General features: G+C 43.3%; 1 protein-coding gene across 1 annotated transcript in view; it reads left to right on the forward strand.

Annotated features, from left to right (window-relative positions):
* SLX9 (SLX9 ribosome biogenesis factor) overlaps nt 1-27292 on the forward strand; it is a 572292-nt gene that overhangs the window by 302501 nt on the left and 242499 nt on the right. The window lies entirely within an intron of this gene.

Consider the following 27292-nt stretch of genomic DNA (forward strand, 5'->3'; position numbering starts at 1 on the left):
CAGTTTGTACTTATGTTTATCATCAGGATTGAGGTTTTCCGCAATTTCCTTCCTAAGCGTTTACAAGCACTCTTACTCATTCTCATCAGATTATTAAACCAGGGTGCTGAAGGTCTCACTTTCTTAAGAGTACGTGTCAGCAGTGGGGCTAATTCATGTGCGCAGGCATCAAGTAAGAGTGCAACCCCCTCGGGGTTCCCTGATAGCAGAGGGGTGGAGGATTCCAGTGCCTCCCATAAAGCAGATGGTGAGACTCGGTGGAAAGGGCTGAACTTGCTGTCTATTTTATTTGCAGGAGTCTGGCAGCCCCTCCCCAAACTAAACACCTTAAAGCTGATAAGGGAGTGGTCGGACCATACCAGATGTAGTGGCAGATCCACCTCAAGCTCTAAATTTGAGAAAATATGGTTGTGGGTGTGGCCTATTTTGTGTGTAGGATGAGAAACATAGGGAGCAAGGTTATGGACTGAGAGAGACTCAGACTGGGAAATAGCCTTGGGCTTTGTGGGCATGTCCATATGGATGTTAAGAACATCTACCAGGAAGTGACTGTATCTGAGGACCTGGGGTGCAATCGCCTCATTAATGGAATTCAAAAATGAGCCTGCAGGGCCCGGGGGCCTGTATATCAGCGCACCCACAAAGGATAGGGAGCAGTGAAAGCATAGGCCTTCTGCACCCTCCAGCTCTCCTAAGGAAATAGTTTTGCAGACACATTCTTGCTTAAACATAATGGCTACTCCCCCTCCTTTGTCAATCCCGTGGTCCTTCCTAAGAACCTTCCGGGGGAATAGCTGCAAGTGTGGGGTTCAAGAACTGTGTAAGCCAAGTTTCCGTGAGAAACATTAGGTCAGGAAGTGAATCTTGCAAGAGGTCAAAGACGTGAGATTTATGTTTCGGCAAGGAGCATGTGTTTAGCAGCAGAGCCTTGAAATTCTCTCCTAGACAGGCCTTGTGCAGCCCCCAGCAATGTTAGCTGCCCTCATTGGAGAACTATTTTCGCCTTGAGTTAGAACCCAACTGCAATGCGCACATTTAAAAACCGCTCCCTCCCCCAGATCCGTGAGATTATCTGTGCAATGCCTAGTCGTGCCAAGACTGAGAAGCGTAGCACCATCGTACTGAATGCGCTGCTCAGGACCCTGGCCGAACCGGCTGTATGGCCAGCGCCGGACCCAGGGGCGGCTCTAGGCTCATGATGGCCCTGGGCAGGGAGCGTAGGTAGGGGGCCCCAGAAGAGGGTGTCCGGGCGGGGCGGAGCCCCTACGGAGCTCAGGAAGGTACCAGCCGGCCAGCACTGGGTAGGGAAAAAAAGAAGCCAATCAGGAACCAGGAGGAACGCAGGCGTGGAGACCAGTGAAGAGGGGGGTCAGGGTGTTTGTGGGAACAGAGCCAGAGGCCGCCAAATCCCTGCCAGGGGCCGCCACGCAAATATGTATCCATCCTCAGAGGATTATTATATTAAGGATATATATTGGCGTGGTGGCCCCTGGGGTTTGGTGGCCCTGTGCAGGTGCACAGCTTGCACATGCCTAAGGCCGCCCCTGCCGGACCCTGACGGGCGCAGACGGGCTTGACTTAGGCGCACCTTTCACGTCCGTGCAGTACCTCTGCTTTTAAGCATAAAGACTAGAGCTCGCACAATCAGAAATGGTGTTGCTCGTCATCCAAATCGAGTGGAGAGCGTCAAAACTGCTTAGTGAGAACCCCAGCCAAGTACCATGACACATTGAAACATATATTTGGGGTAGATAAAAGCTGTAAGTATAAAAAAGCAGGTCTAGCCTGTCTTAGACCCATGGACAATAAGAGTGGCCTTAAAAACATATGGAATCTGGAACAAATAAGAACAATGTGTATGGCGTCACAGGTTGAGACTTTATCACCGATGCAGGGCGGTAATACCTTCATCAAAGAGCAACTGATGGAATGTACCTTACCTAAAATAGGTCAATATGCGCTGATGAAAATGAGACATCTCAAGGGAAAGGTAAAGTTCTATCCTGCTTACAGATTTTGTCAATATATAGTGATGTATCGTTTGCTTGGCTGGGCCAGAGGCATCCCTCTTGACTGCCACCTTGAGACTAAAGGCCTCCTTCAACGAAGCAACGTCTTCTTTTACAATGCACTTAAGGGTGTAGAAATAGCTATGGCCTCCCAACAACTTTAAAGTTGTACCTCAGATAGCACATCCAAGGTATGTGAGACATGTTGTCCAATGTCAGACAGTCCCAGATGATTAGCCTATTGAGGGATAACTCCCCCTTAAGTCAGACAGTGCACCACAATAAAAGGGGCCTCAATTATAAAAAATCTGCGATATACCCAATGCCAAACTCTTCATGAACAATCTCAGAGGGGGGTATATTGTCTCCTACTCCTAAAAGGCCCCTCAGAAATGTGTTTTCCTCCACCATAATTGGAATGATAGTAGCATAGCCCCATATCTCACAGCCAAAAGTGGGTATGGGTATGCAGTTTGCCTTATAGATTCCAGCTGAATTTTCATTAGCTTGTTTCCTAGCCAGGATAAAAAGTCATACAGACTAGCTTGAGACACCCTGTATTTTTTTCCATGAGAGGATGTCAATATAGACCTGAATCTATTAAAATCCCTAAATATGAAAAGTTATTCACCTTTCTTATGACCTGCCCCACTTTTCTGAGGTTGGTTAACAGGTCGACGTTATCCATAAAATCAGTAAATAAGTCTAAAAGTATTTGCAGCTAGTACAACAATTAGGAAGATCATTTAAATCTGGGTTTTTCCCTCTCTCAGTGCATATGTTAAACATAAGAAGAAATCTCTTTGAAACCATTGGTTCGCTTCACTGTCGCTCTCATTTGCTTGCTTCTTATTTATTAGCTCCCGTAGGCTTTCCTTCCTTTTATAGTGTTAGTCCATACCATGAAGCTTGAGCCTGTTACTTGTGTTCTTCCACTATTCGCTTCTTGGGTGCTTTTTTCTTTTTGGGTAAGCAGTCTATCAGAGTAGCTGTGTTTTCCAGCGGTCTCCTTCGTATACTTTGTGTTCCTCTTTCTCGCCCTTGTGTTTCTCTCCTCGCCCTTCTTCAGTTGCTGCTTTTGCTTCATACCGGCCCACCCACCTTCCTTTGCCATTCTTGCTTCCTCACCTCTCTCAGTTGTCTGTGAGCTTCCCCATCCAGGCCCAATCACTGGCTGTTATCCATTTGCTTCCCCATCTTTTCCTACCCATCCTTTGTTGACCGTGTACTTCCCCATCTATGCCGACCCATCTTCCATTGTCCGTTTGTATCCCTATCCCTGCCATCCCACCCTCCAGTTGTTCATGTGCTTCCCCATTGTGGTTTCTTGCTTGTCTTGCTTGTGTTTCCCTTCTGTTACACACGAGAAGGGGAGAGAGTACGGAACTCGCCTACTCCGCACCCCCTGTCAAATGCTTATACACACCAAAAGGAGTAGGGAGTGAAAATGGTGGTGTAGTGGTACAGTGGTGGCACTTGCTGTGTGTCCCAATACTGCCCTCACTAACCCTAGTGTGTGACATGCTTCATCATAGGGCTGCTTACAATACACCGCGCACAGCCAATGCCTGGGGTGGAGCAATAGGGTAGGGGAAGACAAACACAATATAAAAGAGAGAAAACAATACTTTCAATGGTGACTGGTAACGCCAGAAGTGAAAGAGCAGTGTGGTGTGGGTTTACAACTAGCTCAGAGGTATCTCTAAACCTATTCTTTATTCCTAGATCCTCCGGCAAGGATTAAAAATGTGAAGGATGGTGGTTGTTGCGGGATATATTGTGCTCCTTACACCCCTCCTTACTGCCATGTAGTCGATATGTTTCAGCCGTGTGTCTGTGCACAATGATTGGGGTCACGCCTGCCTTCTTCAGGACTCTGCCGGTCCCAGTATATTGTGTAGTGCTCTAACCTCCATTCGAGGTTCGCGGGAATCTGTAACCCTAATCCTTACGTAAAGGTCCTTCCTGTGGAAAATATGTGGATTTACGAGTTTACCCTGAAGTCCTGTTTGAACTGGTTGTCGGCAAGGAGAGACCTCCTGTTGTCACACTTTCTCTAAGGGTGGTGCTGCTCCTGTTAGGTACTCGCCTGCTCTCGCCATGAAGGTATGCTCACCTACATTCGTAAATCCACATATTTTTTAAAAACATTTCTGATGGTTACTTCTAATCACAGATTCCTCACCTTGTAAATATTTTCCCAGATATCACACTGGATCCAGATCTCAAAAGTAGGTGACATCGTGCAACTCTGGCCCAACGTTGTTTAGCTCAAGAAGTGAACAGCGGAACCAGGCGGGCTGACTTTATAAATAATTATTAAGTAGATGTTTGCAATGTTGTGGTCACAATTTAGTTCAACAAATTTGAGAACTCAATTTTGAAACAATGTTGGAATCTGACACTCAACGTTTCATAAATGTGTAAAATTAAGTTCTAATGTTTCTCTGGTGATTTTAGAGGGCATGTTTAGTGAAATGTTGTTTGCCGCATCTCTTCCTGTGGGCCTTGATATCGGGGAGCCTCAACCATTTTTACATTACATAGGCTTGCCACCTGCCTGGACTTGACGTGAACTTTGCTAGAGGTAGGCAAGGTAAGCAAAGGTAAGCAATACTCTAGCCAAATGTCTGGCTCTGGCTCGACTCCTGCACAGGAGGACCTGACATTCAAAATACAGCCAGGCCAATCACCCCACAAACTGCCCTTGCGCTGCCCATTTTGTTTAGAAACGAGTTATTTTTATTAAATGCCACCAAATTCAGTGATATAATCTAACGTATTAAAATAAACACATATTAACATTTTTTTAGAGGCTTCCTAGAATTTTCGAGTCTTCCTCATAATTTTGACATGTGTGATTTACGTGCCAAATATCTCTTAGCTTGGCTGGTGCTTTTGGCTCGTAGGGAGAAGTTCGAGCTGTGACGCAGCCCTGGCTTGGTCCTTTCTATTAATTTGCTGGCTTGCCCATCTCTAAACTTTGCAGGTTTGGGCTGATCAGTTATGGCCTGTGTGAACAGATGATTGTTTTAAACAGCTGTTTGAAGGAATGTTCCGGATGTGTGGCAATTATATTTAATTACAGGCATTCACAAGGCCAGTTTAAGTGTAAATGTGTGTGACATTTGGGTGATGTGTGTGTGACTCGAGTGACACGATTTCGAATAGAACAAAGCAATCAATTCCATTCAATGAGATACATTTTCGAAATCACTGCTTTTTTGCTCTATGGAGAAATAATCTTAAAGTCATAGTAATACTTCTAAGATGCTTCCGTCATGGCACAAAATTACTTACTTCGTCTCACTTTGAATATCAACACTAGAGGGGGTATTTTGTGCTATGTAAAAAAAAAAAACTATATCTGACAAACGCCAGATGATAATCTAATAGATAGGGTTGAATGTAATGAGAGAACGGTTCACTGGAATAGTTTGCTTCACTTTTACATAGCTTCTCAATCTCCCAACAGCAAGAATGTTCACAAGAATGGAGGGATGTTACGTCAGCCAGGATTGGCCTGAAATAAGTACTCAATTGGCTCTAAAATGGAGTACTGGCAAATACACTAAAATATGTATGAATAAAGAGTACAATATATATCGTAGCAAGGTCTGACCTCCGAGAGGAATCCTACAAGGGTCAACAGGTATCTGCCCACATCTACTGCTGCCAGTTATTGGCCCACAGCCAGCAGAGGTGCTCTAAAAAAAGTGAGTGAGTGGGGTAGCAGCAGTTGGGCAATTAACACTCCCTTGGGCACTGCGGGGGCAGAGCAGACAAATGTATGGAGTGCAGCCATACCTGACTCCAGACCACATTTTCTAGTTTTCTTGGACCAGACTTCTACCTCTGCCACGTAATGTTCCTGCCCACCCCCTCCTGCTGTGCAAACATTCTATCCCAGGGCTCCAGCGGGTCTCACCCTCAAAGTCCCCAAATTGTGGAAATTGCGCATGTGGTACCTCACACTTCCTTCAAATGAGGGCCAATCTCTCAATAAGGGCATATTCTCTACACTACTAACTTACCCTAGCTCCATGGTGAAGCGAAATTGAAGGATAAAGAGCAGGACAATCTGTTCAAATGCACAGAACAATTTTCTAATAAAACAACATTTCTGATGGCTACTTCTAATCACAGATTACTCACCTTGTAAATGTTTTCCCGGATATCCCACTAGATCCAGATCTCAAAAGGAGGCGGCATTGTGCATCTCTGCACCAATATTGTTCAGCTCAAGAAGTGAACAGCGGAACCAGGCGTGCTGACTTCACTTCCTTTCATTTCATACCCTCGGACGCAGATCCAGAGCTCTACTTTTTTCATCTTAAATGTGTAAGGGAAATATGTCGCCTCCCAAAACAAAGGGGACACTGTCGCAAACAGATATCTGTGGCCGATCCCAACGAGCTATGCGTTTTGTGCCTGGGTTCGGGGTACAACTCCAGTTATGTGATAACTGTGCCCAGATGAACTGAAGGCCATGCGGAACTGCGAGGTGAAACTCTGGTGCCAAGCATTAAAAAACTGGATGCCGTACATGGTCAAAGTCGAAAGGAGGACCCGTTCCTGCTCCCGAACTCACTCCCATGCCATGCCTTTGCTGCAGTTGAAGACTTCGGGCAAGTTTAAAAAGAAGCGCAAGAAGTGAATGCGGGAATCAGGCCCTTCACACTGCTTTCGAACTCAAGAGAAGGCACAAAGGCACCATTGTCACTCTCAGTCTCGCTTCCCCTGAGGGAGGCCATGCTGTGCCTATTTGGCACTCTCAGGTGCCTTCAGGTCTCAAGGATCCACAGAGAGATTAGAATATTCCAGTTAGGTCCTGACGAATTGCCACAAATCCTGATTAGGAAAGAAACTTGTTGACCCTAACTCAAATCTAAAACATGAAGGAACATTATTTTCCTTCATTGTTTTCCCCTGTTTTTATTAATGACAAGATCCACCACTAGAATAAATATGTTTTGGTGTTTTTTAGTCATTTTTAACTCTCTGAACTTTTCTTCCAATCTACACACAAAGCATTTATTTCTCTTTTTTATACGGCACTCTTTTGAAAAAATAAAATAAAAAAGGTCTCCAGCAAAGAGCCCCCTCGTGGGTACCCTTTAGGCATTGATCTGCCGGCCTGACGAGGAGCTGCCCAATGATGAAGCATGTCCCCCAGTTGGGCGGATTAGGGCTGCTGATCCTGATTTTCTAATATACTTTCGACCTGTTCTATACTTAGGAATGACATAATATGTGCTTGCCCTTGTAAAATTCAGGAACTGCATTTCTCTTTTTATTTTAATGGACATGTCATTTGATGACTTAGACCTTTTTATTGAGAAAGCGTGGTCAGTCTGGAACAAATGAATGACGTTACAATGCATACATGTACAACGCATGCCTTTACAATGCAGTTTTTACATTGCAACATCCTTTACAACACATACATTTACTTTGCATGACATTACAATGAATTTTTTAACACTACATTTACAACACATTCCATTACATTGCATTAAACCTTTACAACGCATACCATTACATTGCACTTAAGGTAAATGTTGGATAGTGTAGGGGTAAAAAAATACTATTCTAACTCCAGGGGGTGCAACAGTAGGGGAAGTGTTGGAAAGTGTAGCGGTAAAAATTACTATTCTAACTCCAGGGGGTGCGACAGTAGGGTAAGTGCTGGATAGTGTAGGGGTACTATGCGTTGTAATGGTATGCGTTGTAATGACATGCGATGTAGTGACATGCATTGTAATGGCTGCATTGTAGTAACATGCGTTGTAAAGGATGTTGCAATGTAAAGACTGTGTTGTAAATGTAGTGCAATGTAATGACTGCGTTGTAAAGGTTGTTTCCCGTCTGGAACGCTTTAGGGACTGTCATGCCACAGCACATTCCCTGGGACTGTCTGCCCCTATTATACAATTTCCTCCGCAGATTGGCCCCTTTTGAGTTTACACCAGGGGTTTCCGATGCCACCAAAAAAAAGACACAGGCTTTTGTTAAATTTTAGATCTCCACCTTCTCCACCCCTTCTGGCTGAAGGACAAATTAATGATGCTCCCACAGCTTGGGCCTCGCCTACCCTGAATTCTGGAGTCCAGATCGTAGCATTGGACCTGCATGATGCATATTTCTATACTCCTGTTCTGCGGGCCACAGGCATTACCTGCGGTTCTGTGTGGGCCAGGTGTATTTCTAGTTTGTGGTGCTTTACTTTGGCCTTATCAGTACCCCTCGGGAATTCACAAAAGTTATGATGGGGATTGCACGCCCCTTTGGAAGTCGAGTGTAACCATTCCCCCTATTTTGACGACTGGCTGTTGAAGGTGGGCTCTCCAGAGGCAATCATAAACCACCTACAGACTAAGGCAAACTTCCTGACATTGTTGGGGTTCACTATCAAAATACCAAAGTCATACCTGAATCCTTGTCAGATGCTATAGTTAATTTGAGCTATCTTGGATACTCTGCTGTTTTGTACCTCCCCCCTGGATTCGATGGTTCAGGACATTTGAACTGTCATCCTGGTGTTTCAACCTCTGTCTTGGATCTCCGAGAGGATTGTGTTAAGGCTACTGGGACTCTTGGTCATGTGCATCCTGCTTGTTGACCATGTCAGATTGCACATGCAGGATCTTCATGGGATCTGCAAATGTAGTATGCACACCACTTGCAAACGTTCTCATAGAAAACACTACCACCATGTGGCACTGCAAGAAGCAGGCAGGAGTTGGACTTGGGCCTGGTGGCATGATGGTCTGTCCTCCGGAAGTGGCTGACTTGCTAGGGCATTTCTCTGGTTGTGAACTACCTGGTGGGATCTCTAAAAACCAGGGTGGACAAACTTAGTCAACAACACCCATCGGATCAAGAATAGCAGTTGCTGCTGGGGGTGGCACAGGGTGGTTTCCAGCAATAGCGACAAGCCTAGCTTGATCTTTTTCCCACCACTAAGAAGGTACAATGTTAGCACTTTTGTGTGCAGGAATTTCTAAGAAGGCTCTCTATTCAAAGCATTCTCCGTAGAGTGAAGCTCGGGGACTCTTGTACGCCTTCATGCCTCTCACCTCTTGGCTCGAATTCTGAAGAAGGTCAAGACTGACCGGGCCCAGGTCATCCTAGGGGCTTCGGATTGGGCCAAGAGAGTGTGGCATTTAGAACTTCTAGGTACAAACATCTGTCTTCCAATGAAACTGCTGCTTCAGGAGTATCTAGTGCCGCAGCAACAGGGCTGGGTCCTGCAACCCGGCCTCCAAACTCTCCACCTCGATGCGTTGAGATTGAGCGACAGCAGCTAGTCTCCTTTGATCTTCCTCCTAAAGTCGTTGATGTAATTCTGGCAGCTAGGCTCCCATCTTTGAAATTAGTGTACTCCGTATGCTGGGGCAAGATTTGTGCTTAGTGCCACACCCGTAACATTGACCTGCTACAAGCTAAGCTGTCTGAAGTGTTGTTGCCTGTTTTGTCATTGACCTAGCAAGGACTTGCATTGGAAACAATTAAAGGCTATTTGTCAGCTCCTTCTGATTTTTTGAGTTGCAGGATCAGTTTTCTTTATTTAAACCACCTGTTGTGAAGAGATTTCTTAAATGTTTGCAGAATATATTTTCAAAGAAGCCCATTTTGAAGCCACAGTGGGACCTGAATTTGGTACTTACTTTTGTAATGTGCATCCCATTTCAGCCCATGCACAGCTGTTGACTATGACTCTTGTCCTTCAAAATGGTCTTTGATTATGATCACATCACCTCGTGCCCTGAATGAACTGCAGTCCCTCTTGGTCCAGCCGCCTTACATAACATTCTTTCCAGACAAGCTGATATTGAAAACGCAAGCTACTTTTCTGCCGAAGGTAGTAACACCTTTCCATGCTAGGCAGACTATTACCCTTCCAACTTTCTTTGCTCTGCCTTACCCCTCGAAAGAGAAAAATAAACTCTAGCATTTGGACTCCAGAAGAGCTCTCAGTTTCTACACTGGTCTTGTGAAGGACCATCGGGGGACAATCAACCCTTTGTGGGCTTTTCGGTAGCAAAGAAGGGCAAGGGAGTGCAGGGAATAACCACATCTGGGTGGATAGACCTCTGCATAAAAAGTTGCTATATACTAGCTAAGAAACAGCCACCTGAAGGATTGAGGTCTCATTCCACTCGAGCAAAGACTTCTACTACTTCACTAGGAAATGAAGTGATATATGTCTGGCTGCTATATGGGCATCAGTGCACACGTTCACGAAGCACTATTTCCTTAACAATCTGGTCCTTTGAGATGGGCATTTTGACACTAGGTCCTGCAGGACCTTTTGGTTTGAGTCATTCCAGAATCCCCGACAGGTTAAAGTACTGCTCCGGTACCTATTCACAAGGTGAGAAATCTTCGGTTTGAAGTATTCATCAGAAGAACAAGTTATTTCCCTTTGAGAACTCTTTCTGGTGGATACTCTATTCTAATTGCACATTCCTCCAAAACACTCCCACCTCCCCGTTCTGTGTTATATAGTTTTTTTCCATCTAAAAAATAAAAAGGTCCCGGCCCAGAGAAAAGCACACTGGTCAAACCAATGTGCCAATTTGCTCTTCATCTAAAGGCACGGACAAGTCTGCTTAGTCACTTCCAGAGCAGGACAACGCCTGCGTGAAGGTTCATGAATCCACATGCTGGCATGGAGCAGTACTGCTTTTGAGTTTCCAGATCCAGTCTTAGCGCAGGGGATCATTCACAATGTAAGGAATCTGTAGTTAGATTATCCACCTGAAAGAGTGTTACCAAAGATAAGTAAATTGTTCTTCCAAAACAAAACGTTGAGAAGGGTTTGTTTTAAGGGTTTGCGTTCATGGATGGTGGTGCACTCTGTTCCCATGCCTCCAGCACCACAGTGACTATAACTGCAGTATCTCTGCAAGCAGGACAAGAGAAGATAGCCCTTTTTAGGTCGAGCTAGAGTTGCGCATGCGGTCTAGCTCGACAACTATTGTTTTCAGTTTCCTGGGAATCTGAGACAGCGTTCGGCCACGCGCCTCTGCTGTCTCAGATTTGTCCTCGTGAGCCCGCCTTTGCTGCTGGCTGCTTGCTGTGTGCGCGCTGTTTACAAAACAGTGTGGGTCAGAAAGTGGCGTCATGCTAGGCAGACAGACACTCTCGTACACCCCACCACCCCCCACCCCACCAACCAGTCATCGGGCTCTTTTAACACACACACACACGCATACATACGCATACATACACACGCATACACACGCATACATACACACGCATACACACGCATACACACAGACACGCGCGCACACATCCCCCTCACACCCCACTCACCAGGTTCTTCTTGCGTGTCCCTCGGCAGCCAGTGCGTCATTCTCGTTAACAGGCGGGGCCGCGGGGCTCTCCACGAGCACGGGAGCCCCGCTAGCTAAGACGGAAATCTTCCGGCGGGCACAGGAGCGCCTGCTTCCTGTATTTGTCCGGCCCCGCCCCCGTCCCAACAAAGGTTGCCTGGCTTCCTGTTGAAGCCGGGCTGCGGCGGTGAGTATGCTTGTTTTTATTGTTAGCGCTTTTTGCTGCTTGTTTAAAGATTGCGGCGGGTTGACCATGAATTCAGAATCCTTTTCGGAACAGTAGACCGAGGATAACGAATTTGCACGGTATGCTATATTTGGCAGGATTCGAGATTGCTTGGTTTACCTCTTAAAGTTACGAAGCATATGCGATAATTACCGCTACAAGCCATAGTGTATTATTGCCTGGATTTGACGAGGCTAACTATTAGTTTGAGGTTATGCCTGCTAAATAAGGGATGATGTGGCCTAAAAGGGACTATTGCTTCAGGTTATGCCTCATAACTGTGTAAGAATGCGGCGTGAAACAGACTTAGACCATTGTCACAACGGCGGATATAGTGTATTGCTTTACAATTGGCGAAGACGAGATTTCTCCTAGTGTGTGGTTTGCCGATTTCCTTGTCAGAATGTCCATGGCGCTACGGTTAACTCAAATTCCCCTTGATTGAATGTCTATAAATATGAGGGACACACTATGTGTGATGGAATTTTGCTCCCCTCTACCCTCCCCCCTTTTGTAGTTATTTAAGCCGATTTGGTTGTAATGATTTTTCTAACCCGGATGCAGGAAGTATGACACATGATGTGTTTAATGAATATTTTTAGTGTTTGTACTAATTTAATCTGGCCACTGACAGTAATGGTTAGCCTTAAATAATAATGTTGGCTACACAAATGACAAGTCGCTGGTCTGAAGGTATATTTTCTTCCTTTTCCAGCCGATTTAATGGGCGATGGTACAGTGGAATTTTGAATTCTCATTCCCTGAGCCTGTGGACATTTGAAAAAGAATTTTTGTCTACTACATATTGCGACTCAATGAGGTGTGAGTTCCCTACATTTATAGCGTTTGGAATTATGAGTTATCAATGACGTGAAGTATGTATGTTAAAACAGCTTCTTTATTGTTGCAGTTTCCCTTATAAATTATTGTGAAGGACCGCCAATAGAAGATTGGTCCCACTGTTTTTATACATGTGATGGTTCTGATATCTTTGAACACTGGTGATGGATACTTTTTTGGCACACAGGGTGTGATGTTCTTTATCCTTACTATCTTTATTTAAGGGATATCTTTCCTTTTTCGGTCAGTTTGATCACTTGGCTGTTTCTTTCTAGTTTCTTGCTTTGGAAGCCTTTTCTTTCTAAGAAGTCAACCCCTGCCAGGGTATTTTAATTCAAATGCCTTCCTTCTTTTAAATCATATAGATTGGTACTGCTCAATTCATTTTTGAGTCCTGAAGATGAACGAGCAGTGATACAGCGGTCGAAACGCCGTTGACGCTTTTGTGGCCTAAATTTATACAAGGACACATTATTTTTCTTTGTGTTATTCCTTCATCGTAACATGTAATGTTGTTGTTTGCCACTTGTCTGGTTTTGTAATACGTTGTTTTGTGCACCAGCACCTTGTCTTGAGCGTATCCCTTTTTTGATTTTATGTAATAAGTAATAAACAATAACTTTTGATAAACTCTTAAATAGAGTTTTTTAATATTAGGGCTTCCGTGCAACTTTCTTCCTCTTTTTTCCTTTTTCTTATTCAATATGATTTGCTAATCTTAGTTTGCTGTGTGTAATTATATTTTGTTATTGCTCTTTCTCTTGAACCAACTGTTTGATGTAATTGAATCATTGTTTTCAGGCATGCCTGTCCACTTGGATCAAGTAAAATTATCTAAGACTACAACTTCCAGAATCTAGAATAAAAGCCAGAATAAGAGCTAGAATAAAAAAAGATGTCCAGATGACATGGGATGACCTGGAAACTCTTGCTCTAATATCAATATAGCACAGAAGCACCCAGTATTTACTTAAGGTATCTGGGGGTGCTCGTGGTTTCCTTTAAGCAAATACAAATTATCAGAGGTGCTGTCCTTGAACATGTCTTCTGTGAGATTCTAGTGCTTTTGAGTTAACAGGTGCTGGCCTTTTGTATATCAACTGTGTGGGTTGTCTGGTGCTAGAGAAGTAGTACAGCCACTAGTGTAAGGATTCCAGCAGTGCCCTGATGCATTAGGCTTGCGTGATCTCAGTGGTGCTCTTCTGGTGGACATGGATTCTATGGTTTCTCAAATAATCTAGCAGATGAGCATATCAGTATTGAGGGTTCTCATAAGTTCTGATATTAGCCTACTTGACTTCTATGATGTCTTCGTGGATGGGGCTTTTAACTAAATTACTTTTTTTGAGGTCCTCAGATGTGCATGGAGTTTGAGGTCATCTGCAGTACCTAGCCTCATATACATAAGCACCTCTATTTGATGTTTCTTGGATACATGGTTTCAAGAGTCCCTTGAGGAACTGACCCTGTGTTAACGCATCTAGTGGGTTCTCAGTAAAGTATACTATCTATCCTATCTATCCTATCAATTTATCTATCTATCTATCTATCTATCTATCTATTTATCTATCACCCTCACTCTATCTATCTCTATCTATCTATCTATCTATCTATCTATCTATCTATCACCCTCACTCTATCTATCTATCTATCACCCTCACTCTATCTATCTATCTATCGCCCTCACTCTATCTATCGCCCTCACTCTATCTATCTATCTATCGCCCTCACTCTATCTATCTATCTATATCTATCTATCTATGTATCTATCTATCTAGCGCCAATAAAATACACTGAACATAATCTTCACAAAAATTATTTACATAACTTTAAGCTATTGCATTATAAATTACAATAATTTTTTTAATAATTAATACTTAAATAAAAGTTAAGTCATTGTTATTTGTAATATCAATATATCTAAGTCACGTGAAAACACTACATATTGCATTACAAATGCTATAGGTGTCACATTTGCGAAAGTTATAACTATTGGCATTGTAAATGACAAAGCTATTAATTTCGCTATTTTCAAAACCAACACATAAATAAAAAATGTGTCATTTACAATAACAATAGCTCAAACGTTCCTAATGCGAAACCTATTGCATTGCAAATGCTTGTTTTTTTACTGGTTGACAACCTCTCAGTGTCTGTGGGAAGCTGGAATGTGAACTCCTCCCCCACCACAAAGTCCAGTAAAGTAGCCATTTGTTTGTTCCAGACTTCCCAAGTGGAGGTAGAGGTATAAGAACTGAAGTGCAGACTTACCATTTATTAAAATGTTAAAAAGTGCTAGATTTTTGGGTGCTAGCCTGTCCTAAAGGCTGATGTGAGCATTTAGGAGTTATGTTGGCAGCACTCAAGCAGAGAGCGGGAGTTCACTCCTGTAGCTTGTCGTTAAACTGCTTCACTGTCACCTCATAGTTTCAATGTTTGATCTCTTTCTCTGAACATTTTTTTCCCCTCAGTTCAATCGTGTTATCATTCGATCAGCTGCTTAAAACCCACCTCTCTGTTTGTGACCGCAGAAATGCATCTCTCAGGCTGGAACTATTCACAGGTTCGCAGTGAGAGGGACAGTCCTACTCTGAGCAAGGAACAGGGAAGCTTAAATATCTAATGGGTCCTACTTTTAGATCACCTGTGCCAAGCTTTTACAGACAAGGTAGTCGGTGCATGGGGTTTTTCAAGGGCCTGCCTTGTAAATAATGTTTTACATGTCATTACCACTGATCTCTAGTTTTCAGCCAGAGAACGGAAGTGTTAATAGTATTTTGCCGCTCAGCTGTCAATGTCAAATTTCAAATTTCAAATCAAATTTATTTTATTATGATAACGGAACTCAAAAGAGATCCACATAAGAATTCATAAAGTCATACAACAAATTTCCATAAAAAATACAAAGGAAATATACATAGTATTAAGTGATCAATATAATGTTAAAAAGCATTTGAAGAAATAAAATAATTTAAAACAAAACATTTCATCAGGGGGATTAAGCATAGCTTCAATGAAATCATAAGCAGTACGAATGCCCAGTTGGAGGCACATAGGTCTTAGCCATTTACGTCTAAATGCCATAAGGGCCGGACAAACGAAAACAACATGGTACATATCCAGGGTATTAAGGTTGCAGTGATTACAGATGTCTGAACTACCATACCATTTGGACAGAAGGCAATTTAACGGGAGCAAATTATACCTTAACAGCAACATAAATCGCCTAATTCCATGAGGGAGATTCCAGCATATGTATGGTTGGGGAGTTTTTAATTTACAAAATTTACCAATAGGGAACATTCCACTCACCGCTTTACTGGTCCCACTATCAACTCTAAAGCTCAGCTCCCAAGAAGCAGATTTTAAAGATAACTTCAGTTGGGTGTCAGATAATGTAAAAAGACTTTGTTCGTCTAGCTGTAGTAGCATAACAGCCTGTCGGAAATTCCTCACAATGGAGGAATGAGCGTTAAAGGAACCCAACAGCTCACTTTTTATTAGATATCTCAATGTGCCAGGCATTCCTCTTGCAATGTTATAGACCCAACGCACCACACTCGCAGATGCCTGAGCCCGAGAGCTACGCAATCCAAATTCTCGTCTTAAAGAAGACGTAGAATTTGCGGTATTGACAGAGGCTAAATTGCGTAATATTTTTCCTTCAGTAGAATCTAAAAAATTCCAGCATGCCATGTCCACTATTTCTAATCCGTAGATTAGGGATGCAGGGATTTTTGCTCGGAAAACCTCGAGCAATATGGAAAAATGCCTTCTGCCAGTCGCTTTGTAGAGGGAAATAAGACTCTTCCCTTGAACGAGGGCTTTTCTGCTGTTATTCTCCGTGTGGGCTTTTTCACTGAGATTGTTCATGACAATCTTACCAAGGAAGGGATAAGATTTCACTACTTCTAATCTTTCACCCCCAATGGACCAGTAGTAATTTTCATATTTGGAATTTCTCTTTCTCTGAAAGCACATTATTTTACTCTTTGAGATATTTATTTTTAAAAAGTGAGCCTTAGCGTAGGAGGACAGGGCTATCAAGCGGTTATTCAAACCTTTTGGGGTGAGGTCCAAGATTAAAATATCATCTGCGTACATTAAGCACGCTATTGGAGCTCTCCCCAAAATTGGAGCAATACCATTACTGGTTGATAAGATAGCTTTGGGAGGTCGGCGATATATAGGGAAAATAACAGGGGAGCCAATAGACAGCCCTGCTTCAGACCATTATCTGTGGGTATAACCCTAGACAGTCCTCGCTCGCCACCCATTAGAACTCTGCACCACGTATCTGTATGTAGTGCGATAACTAATTTTAGTAAAGTAGATGGTATCTCTAATTTGGTTAACTTACTCCACAGCAGGACCCTATCCACTTTATCAAAAGCCGTAGAGAAGTCAATGAAAGCCCCAAATACACCCCCTCTACGAACTGTAACATATTTTTCCACCAGGATTTGAAGAGCAGTAAGATTATCCAAAGTACCATGCTGTTTCCTAAATCCAGTCTGTTCCAACGGGAGTATTGCAGATTTCGTTACCCAGTCATTTAAACTGTTCAATAAACATTTGGAGAAAACTTTGCCTATGGCATCTAAGAGGGCTATTTGTCTATAATTTTGAGGTAAGTCTCTAGCCCCCTTTTTGTAGAGCGGGATTAGTAAACTCCCCTTCCAGGAATGTGGTACCGTGCCATTAATAAAGCAAAGTTTAAAGACTGGGTATAACATTTTTCCCCATAACGTGCTATAGGATTTTAGCACGGAAATTGGGATTTCATCTGGACCTACTGCGCCTGATGAGCGTAAAGCTTTGATTGCTGCAACTATTTCTAATTCAGAAGGAGGGTCATCTAATTCAGAAGGAGGGTCAATGTCGTCTCCTCTTGGCTGCTCTGATCAAAGCTGTGCCAGGGCTGAGACTGTCCCAGTGAGCACTTTTCGATTCTATGACCGTCTGTGGCAGACGAGGTGCCAATGGGCAAGCCCACTCCTTCCGCTTATGATGAAAAGCTCTTCACCTTATCAGGGAGAGGAGAAGGCTCCAAAAGGGTCAGGGCAGGTAACACCGGAGGAGCATCTAAGCTAATTTGATACCAATACATATCAGCCGTCGAAGTGCATTAAAAAAAGTACAGCAACTGTGATCCAAAGAAGTACGGAAACTGTGATCTGAGTGAAATGGGGCAGAGTCAACAATTGTGGGGGGCGGGATCAAAGGCGTGGTTAAAAAGTGCAACATGTTCTATAAATATTTTGTAGGTCTTTCACCTTCAAGTAGCTGCATGTTAAATAACACACACCTTTAATGAAAAATAAATGCAGGTTAAACTAATCCGTGAGAGATCCACTATTTTACATTGTGAAACTTCTTTTGGCTAATACAATCACTGCAGATACCGGTGTGTGTAATCAGAGACCCATTGAATTCTGGTTGGTGCAGTGGTGAATAGTGACTTGTATGTTTTGGTATTACAAGGTCTTAGCCTGTGACAGGATGCACATTGAATATGTACGTCGTTATTTAAAACTTGCATTAGACATAGTATAAGATAGACTGCGACAAAATGCACAAAAAGATTTAGGTTTAAGATTTTTTTTAAAGTGATTCTAAAATATAGATCAAAGTAATGTGCAGACTGTACTTAGGGCAAACATTTTTTATAGCTGTCCATCAAAAGCACACACTTGACAGCCTATCAGGTCACCTTACACTACCTCCCAAAAAGAATACTCTTCAAGTGACTCCATCAATTAAACCAATAGCGCCTTCCAAGCAGTCTTTACATTTTCAGAGTAACCAAATGCGCACGTTTGCATTTCTTTCATGCAGCAGGCACCCTGGCAAGAATGCTCGTTTCTTGTTCAGCTGTCTGTCCCTCCCTTGTCTTCACAGCACAGGTGTCACTCACCCTTCCACTTCAGCAGAGACATCTCATATGTCGTAATTAACCGTCCCGGGACGGTTGCCTTTTAACATGAAATAGGGGAACTGATTTTGTCAAATTAAAAAAGTATGGGCAGGTCGTGCCCCTCCCTCCCCTTTCCACCCCACCCCTCGCCCCCAGCCCACTTCTACCTTTGCTCTATATGTATCACAGTGTCATCAGTACTTCTGTCATTTGTGGCAAATTAATGATCAGCCTCGAAACCCTGCGGGGAGTGGGCTGAGAATGGTCGGGAGGCAATGAGAGACTACCAGCAGCCTGCTTATAAATAGCTCTGGTTGCGTGACAGTCTCGGGGTACTGCGGCAAAATTAAGCAAATGCGTTAGTTCGACCCGAGATGTGTGGAACTTGTATAGTGAAACTTTATTCCCAGTCGCATCTACCAGGTCTGCAAAAGCAGCATTACATGCCACACATTTCTGCCGGCTCTCTCACGAACTGCCCCCGCCCAACCACCCCCCCCACCTACACCCCCCCCTCCCCCCTCCCCCCCCCACCCATTTGCTCTGGTCTGCTTGGCTAGTAGGCTGCTGACAGAGTAGGTAGAGGATGTTTTAGTTATATTAATTTCACCAAGCACCGAGTGCTGGGAGGACAGACAAAAACGTCGAAAGATACTAAAGATGGGACTTTTTTCACCGAGGCAAATCTGCCCTGGTGCACTCTCTTGCTTGTCGGATTCGCTCTTATTCCAGAGATAGGAAATTCTGTTCTACATGACTTCAAGTGCCGTCCCAATGTGTTCTTGTGGTTGAGAGTCTGCCATTTATTGCAGTATTATACTTCTACTTGTATTGTGTACTCCTTTGTAACATGCACACGTCACTTTCCCTCTTGGTTTGTATCGTTTGCTACCTCTTGTATTTTGTTTGCTTTTGATACATGCACAATTGCCAGTTGCCACCATTGCCTCATGTAACGTAACGTTTGTTCTTGTGTTTTGAGTAGCTGCCATTTAGTGCAGTATTATACCTCTATTTGTACTTTGTACACTTTTGCAACATACACACGTCACTTGTTTTCCTTTTGTAACGAATCGTTTGCTACCTCTTGTATTTTGTTTGCTCTTGATACATGCTCAATTGTCACTATTGCCTTATGTAACGTAACGTTTGCTCTCTTAAGATGCTGACTTGTAATTTTTCTCATGTTCCACTACTGTTCCCATTGTGAAGCGCTCTGACACCTTCGGGTAAAGTCCGCGCTATATCAAACGCATTAAATAAAAATAAAATAAATACAAAAAGTCTAGCCTACCTCACTTGGGGTTCAGAACACCACCTCCAAACCCCATAGGTGTGCCACTAGAGGGCGGGCTGGCACTCGCGCCTCTGAGATGGCATCATGGGCACAATGTTGTTCTTAAAACAGAAGTACGTTTTATGCTCATGTTTATTAGTTTAAAAAAAAACTGAAGCTAGCCCTGCCATCGAGGAAATGCGTGTTTGGCCCCACTTAGCATACTCGGTGTTTTTTAGAGAACTCTCCACTGCCCTCTGGATATGGGTCAGGAATGCAGCACGGTTTGTTCTTTTTTAGCAATTACCGTATTCCGGGGACTCGGCGTCCAGCTTCTGTGCCGGCCACCGGAGATGAAAGGTACCTCGAGTGCGCGGGATCGGTGCTGTGTGCTTACACACTGAAAAATGCACCACAGCAGAGAACAATTCCGGCCAGTTATCAAATATATGCCCAGGTGTAGCCTTTTGGTATATTAATTTATATGCTTCGGTGTGCCCAGGCAGTATAATAACACTACTGTTTACTACCTTGTTAATTTGCAGCCGTGAGTAACAGAGCAAGACCAAACGAGGAAATAGCTGAGACGAGCCGAAATGGCTTCCCCGCCAGCAAGACGCGTGCTGCTGAGCAAACTAACTGAGCAACGAGCCGCAGAATGGATGAATGGAAATGAATCATGGGTTATTTGTATAATGTTCCTCGCTTGGGCCCGGGGTGAGGTTAGTGTTTCCAATAGGAAACGCCTGTTGATGTTAATATCCGTTCCTTTTGCTTTCAGGGCTTGAACACAGTGGATGTGGGCGAGACAATGAAGTGACTCCAGGCTAATGACATTCCAGTGCTTGTCTTTCTGCTTCTCCCTTTTTAATTCAGAACACTCTACTCAGATTGGGTGGAATGTTCTAATAGTCGCTTGTTAAAGGCCCTCACCTGCTGCTCGGGCCTATAACTCTGGTTATACACATTACTCCGGGGCCTACAAAATCTTCTCCTGCCTAGATTATTTCTTAGGGCATAATTCTGACATTCGTAGTGGAGCCGGAGAGCGTATCCTGGCCCAAGAACTTTCTGCTCACCCCCCCCCCGCTGGAGCTTCAGTGGAGGTTGGGTCCAAGTGGGGAAAAACTGGCGGTTGGATGCTTGATTGTTGACTAATAAGCAGCATATTGTCTAGGGAGATTCATTCCTTCTTTGATATAAACAGTCACACAGTGGAATCCCTCAGGACCCTAGGCAAGCATTTCAAACCACGTTGTGTGGCAGCATTATTAGCCACCAGACTGGGGCCATGAAAACAAGAATCAGAGGTCACGGACCTCGAAGACCATGTGTTAGAGTTGGAGTTTCGACATCTGACCGACCCTATCTAGGAACTTACTACACACACAACAACTCCTAAGGCAGACACTACTACAAGCTGTGAAAAATAGTTGAATATTCAAAGCCGAATATAAGAATGGGGCAACATGGCCAGTAAAATGTTAAACTGATTGTGCTCAAATTCCTGTCGGCATGGCCCAATTGTCTCCCTTACCACGAGTGAGGGACACGTGGTTGTGGGAGATTCATATATTGTCATAGAATTGACATCCTACTATAGCACCCTGTATTCCCCGGACATACCGCCAGATCCAATGGTTTTGCCAAATGTGTGAGAGACCCCCCCCTCTTGCAGGCTTAAATGTACTAGAAAGAGAGTCTTTGGAAGGGGTGATTCCGGAGGAGGAGCTCAGTGAGGGCCTCCACCGAGTACAATCAGGGAAGCAACCGGACCCAACAGCTTTCTGGTGGAATTCTTTTAAATAATCAATGCTCAAACTCCCTGGCCCGATGTCCAGAATGTTCTCGAAGGCATTGGTGAAAAGACTCTTACTGCGTGGTCATTGCATGGCTGAGATTGTGGTGAGACACGAACCGGGCCACCCACACGACCACTGCTCATCATAATGACCTAGTTCCCTGTTGAATGTGGAAACTAACGTCATTACGAAGGCCCTTGCGAACAGACTCTCTAAGATAATTTGCTTACTGATGAAGACTGAGCAATCTGGCCTCATGCCAAAATATGCAACGTAACACAACATCAGATGGGTCTATAATGCTCTCATATTGGCTGACAGAATACAGGGCACCCTGGTACTCTCCCTAGCTGGTTTTGAACACGCCTTTGATTCAGTGGGGTGGGATCGCCAGTTCCTCCATTGGGATAGTCTTAATTTTGGCCCCCAATTCTGTCTGTATCCGATTTTACTGATTTAACAGAATGAGTAACTATTGGAAAGGCCACATCACACACATTTAGGGTGCAACAATTCACCAGGCAGGGTTTCCCACTGCTCTCTATACTCTTCGCCATTGCAACTGAACCACTTGCAACTGGCTTAATTAAGGTGCATGCTCAGATTAAGGGCTGTGCCTGGGCACCAGGGATAGCGGATAGGGTGACACTCTGTGCAGATGACTTGAGGGTATTCCTTTGCGATTTAAGCTCGGTGGCCCCCCAACTGCTACAAATATTCCAGATTTTCAGCATCTTCTCATATCTTTGTATAAATAAGACCAAATCCTTATTATACTTGATACTTCCTCTCCCTGACCGGCAGTGAGCAAGTGACAAAGATATAACTACAGTGGGATTTAAATAGCTAGATGTCCACATCACAAAAGAACCCCCAAACAGCATAGGAACTGAACATTCAGCCACAAATCACCAAGTTAATACCAGAAATAAAGTTCTGGTCAGCGGTTCCACTGTCACTCCTCAGCGATCTTTAAAATGATTGCATTGCCAAGGCTGCTCTCAGCGGCAACATTTCCCATAAAGACTACTACGATGACATTTTTTGCAAAGTTAAGCTCAATCCGTAGGGATTTTAACTGGAATGCTTGAGTGTTTAGTATTGCCTTACAAAAGTGATTTCAGTCAACATATGAAGGGGGGTTTAGCTTTTGCAGACGTTACCTCATATTACACAGCCTCGCATCTGGAGCTTATTGAGTGGTGGCACGATACGAACAGCGATCCTGCTTTTGCATCTGCAAAAGGGTCAATATAGGGAGGGCAGCTATTTCACTTACAATATGGAGGAACAGCACGTCTCCTCCTCCCACCAGCCACTAAGGTAGTATTACAAAACTGCATGATGTGCTTGAAGCTCTGTGTTGGAAGGGTAAACTTACTAAGGTGACTGATATGCGTGCTGGGAGATTGCTTTAACTGGTGACCCAATTACCAGGCTTCTAATATTGGGATACCATTGGTATCTCCAAATCTGGCGATATTAAGACTGAGACAACACTAACATCCTTCTAGACCTCACATACAGAATTTGAGTTCAATCATAGCCATTTTTTCAATTATTTACACATTTGGCATGGCAAAGGACCCTGCATTGAATGCTTGCCCAAACTCTTGGACTTTACCCCGCTGGATGCACAAGTGCTGACACAGGAGCTCCAAGAACACACAATTTCCCAAATTTACAGATCATTCATTAGCCAACACACCTGACACATTTGAATGTTTGCAAGGGGTCTGGAAGAGAGATCTGGTTCTTCTGTCAGATGATGATTGGAGAGAGGCGTGTTCCTCCCCACTTGTGGCTTCTGTTGCCTCGCAATATAGGCTGATTCATACACTGCACATGTTTCATATAGACTATGGAAAATAGGGCTTTTAGATTCCCTATGTTGCCTGCAATGCCTAATACCAAACAGAGATTTAATGCACACGGTCTGGTCTAGCAGGGTGATTCTCTCCTTTTGGGAGGGGGTGCTGTCCATGTTGGGGGATGTGTTGGGTCGTCAGCTCCCCCAGGATACCAAAATAACCCTTTGCTAATAAACTTAGACCTGGACTGTAAGATATACAAGATGGCCTTGTTATGCATCGACCTTCTAGTTAAGAGAGACCTGAGGCTTATAAGAATTCAAACCCCCATTTCTGGAGGGCTGGAAGGGCGTTTTTGACCATTTTATGGGTTTGGGGCTCCCGATCTACGTAGCCATGACACGCCAACGTAAGCACCATAAAATATGGGTAGATTGGGTCCAATACAGAGGTGTCCTGTTCAAACCAAACTATTCTAGATCTTTGGTCACTGGAGGCGAAAATCTTGGTCTTTTCTGACACAACATGATGTGTCATGTACAATGTAGTTTTCGTAAGGGGAGAAGTGGACACAGATCTGATTTTGTTTTGATGTTATGGCCTTCCCACCTTAATAGGCTAATTATGTGAACAGTCTCAGTCTTTTGTGTTGTCATGAAACTCAGTAAAATGTGTCTAAAAATATGAACAGTACATCTATGTCGACTTTAACCTTATACCTTACTTTAACTTCTACCTTGGCTCTGACTTTGCTCCTAATCCTAAACCTAGTCTAACATTACACACCCTAAAGTAAACACCACACCTAAACATATGACCCTCCCTACTCAAAACCCTAGACCTTACCCTAACACTAATCCTTATCTTACACATGACCCTAACCTTAACCCTAAATCTGACTCTGTACTTAACCTGTAGAACATGTCATGTCCATGCGAGGTTCTTCTTGGCAGCAATCAATTCAAACCTAAAACTACAAGTTTCATTCTATCTTTCTTTTGGTTGTTTCAAAGAGGTGGGTCATCCTGTTTTTCAGTCTAAAAATGTTTCTCATTCCTTTCCCACACTGTCCAGTGTCCTGCGCTAGATAATACTTTCCCATGTCTGTATGCTCTTCAATATGAGAGGCATGAGGAAGTTCATATTTGGTTTGGTTTTGCTGACAAGACTTCTTCTAGCGAAATGGATCCTTGATATTATTCTCCCATCTAGCAGTGTTAACTAGATCAGAGAAGTATGTTGATGGTTTCTGCCAACTGATGTGCATAGACTTCTTTTGGTTATGCCCTTAACCTGGTCTGTTCCACTGGAGTTTATGAATTGTTGACAGCTCCATGACTTCCTCCCAGACCACATGACAGTAGTCAATCAAGATTTACTGGTTTGTTTTGGAGGAGAAGTTGAAAGGGAGAAACAGCAGTCGTCATTCAAGGAGAATCATGAAATGGTTGGATCTGCTCCTGTAGTGGAGAAAGGCATATTGAAACATCTAAAAGCTGCTGCTAGACTCTAATTTACTTTAAATCACCTGATTTTACTGTTCTGTTCTTGCCTGTCTGCTTTCTTTTCTTTTCTTATACTGCTGTCTGCAAAAGGAGGACAAAATTACTACACTGACCCATTGTAAGCAAACAGACACTTGTGGGACAGTAAGCAATAGCAACTAGTAATACATCTCTTACTTTCTATGACAATGTCTTGGTTAAATCACAGCAGCTTTCAAATAATTATTACTGTTCATAATCCTTATTAACTGATTCATATATTCACTGTTTATTCACAGTTAATCTCACCCACGTGAATGCGCGTTCAGTTCAAATTCAACCATGCACAACACAATGAGCCCCAATATCTTCTTTCCATCTGCACACCAAGATTCCACTGCCGTAGTCTGTTAAGCCACTTCAGGAGCAGTTTCTTCCTGCTCCGACGGATTAACATGGATTTTTTTAGAATAAAGTTTAGAACAAGTTTCCAAAGAACAAGCAATGCTGATGATTCAAATTCCAACTATAAACTATAAATAAAAACCCAACAATAATTTCCACAAAAGATACCAGATTCCACTTTTGCTTTCAGGAAGAGACTGAGAAGCAATGCTGCAGCATTGACACTTCCTGCTATTGCTGGCCTTGTTTCAACACTCACAAGCTAGGCTCCTACCCTCAGTTCCTCATCCAGTATGGCTGCTTCTCACCGGACATATGAGTTGGTCTTGAAGCAGTCAGCCAGTTCCTTTGTGCTTTCTTCCCACAAACAACATAGCTTTACTCCATGCTCGATTTGTAAAACAATAAGTGCAAGGGCCCTAATCGGGAGGCCACTGCAACTTGCATCACCCATTACCCATGCCAGCATGGCCAGTGACAGTACTAGCACAACTACTAACCATCACATTTCTACAAATGTGACAATTCAGGCTATTTCAGTCCCCCTAAGCGATGAGAATGATTTGGAAGACAGGTATAACAATTTTTTTTATGTATATCCAGTTAGTAAACAATGGTTCTGGTGCTCATCTGTAAATTAAACAAGCAGCGCCACCATTTTGGCACCCTGCCATTAGTGCCAGTGTCGACAATTAGGAAACCACTGGCTCAAATTAAGCACTGACTTTACTGTGATTTCTGATCGTTTGGTACTTCCGAGTTGTGAAAGCAGTAGAGTACAGGAGTAGCATGTCATTATATAGTGGCTATTGTGTTTTGTTGATCTGCAAAATTGAGTGGAAGGCATAATGCTGTGGTATATGCTCCGAGACTTAGGACTGGGACGACAAAGGGAATGGGGAGTTAATGTTTGAATGACTTAATACTATTTGTCATTTATCCATTGCCCTCCCTCATACCAGTACTTAAAACACTCGCTCACACTTCTCATGTACCAGAGCAATTTTGAAACTGGAATTGAATGGAGTTGCTTCTGCTACAGTCGCCACTATTAAGATGAGGAATTAGAACAGGAGGAGGTTGTACGTTTTATTTGTAATAAAATACACAATGAAAATCATGTAATCCGCATAAAATTAGCTAAATGTTACATAGCTCAACCAGCCACTATACAGTAATATGCAACAATATTAAACTAAATAAATAAATAATAGTTAATCCCTGTTGGAGCCAATGTCGGTGGATGTGACTGTACATATCTAGTTACAAAACAAAGACACACTCCTAATAGATGGTCCTACTGAGGCACAGACAGGAAAAGCCTTGAACAGTTCTATTTGGGGGGAAATCTTCCTCTAAAGTAAATGAAAAATATGGATGCACAAAAATACTCAATAGAGTCAAGCCTAGTATGGCCATGCCTAAGAAATATAGTGCTATAAAGTGTACTGAAATCGTTTTTAATTAAAAATGTTCATTATGTTAGGCATGCGTTATATGTAAATCAAAAATATCTCCCACATGGCTTGCTATGAGAGAGGCTCTGCATTGCCGACGTTTTGGTTATAGCTACAGCGTCCTTCCAGTTCTCTGTGCTCTGTTGATTGAAAGCGATTTGATTGTATGTAGCAAGGCCGTCCTTCATTGTACCTCACAGTGTTCAGTTTCAAAAGAAAATGATTGAACAGATAGTACATCTTCCGTTGTGGAGCTACCCTTGACCTCAAATTGATCTTTGAAAGGGATGTGGCCAGGGCACTTGTCACTTTATTGTAAATGCAGCAATATCATTTTATCTCCACCTACTCTCCTTCAGGAAGCAGGCACGTTCAAATGTAGAGATACATGCATTGCAGAACCTGCCAACAAGCTGGAAGCTCGGTTACCATTAGACATCACAGCCCTTAGACAGTATTTATGTAGCATCAAATCAGGTTCCCCCGTGATCTCCTTACTATACCAGTTGTACGCCAGCTTGAACTACCTTGTCTCAAAATAATGATGGAGCTCCTTAATTCCTCCTTAAAGGAGGCCATTGTTCCCTCTGACTGCAAGCATGCAATAGTCCTTCCTTTACTAAAGAAGGCCAACGCCGACCCTACCATTTCTTCAAACTATTGGCCAATCTCTTTACTTCCGGTACTTTCCAAAGTTTTGGAAAAGCACATTAATGTCGCAGTT

Source organism: Lissotriton vulgaris, chromosome 2_1 (genome assembly GCF_964263255.1).
Source record: "Lissotriton vulgaris chromosome 2_1, aLisVul1.2, whole genome shotgun sequence".
NCBI classification, from domain to species: Eukaryota; Metazoa; Chordata; class Amphibia; order Caudata; family Salamandridae; genus Lissotriton; species Lissotriton vulgaris.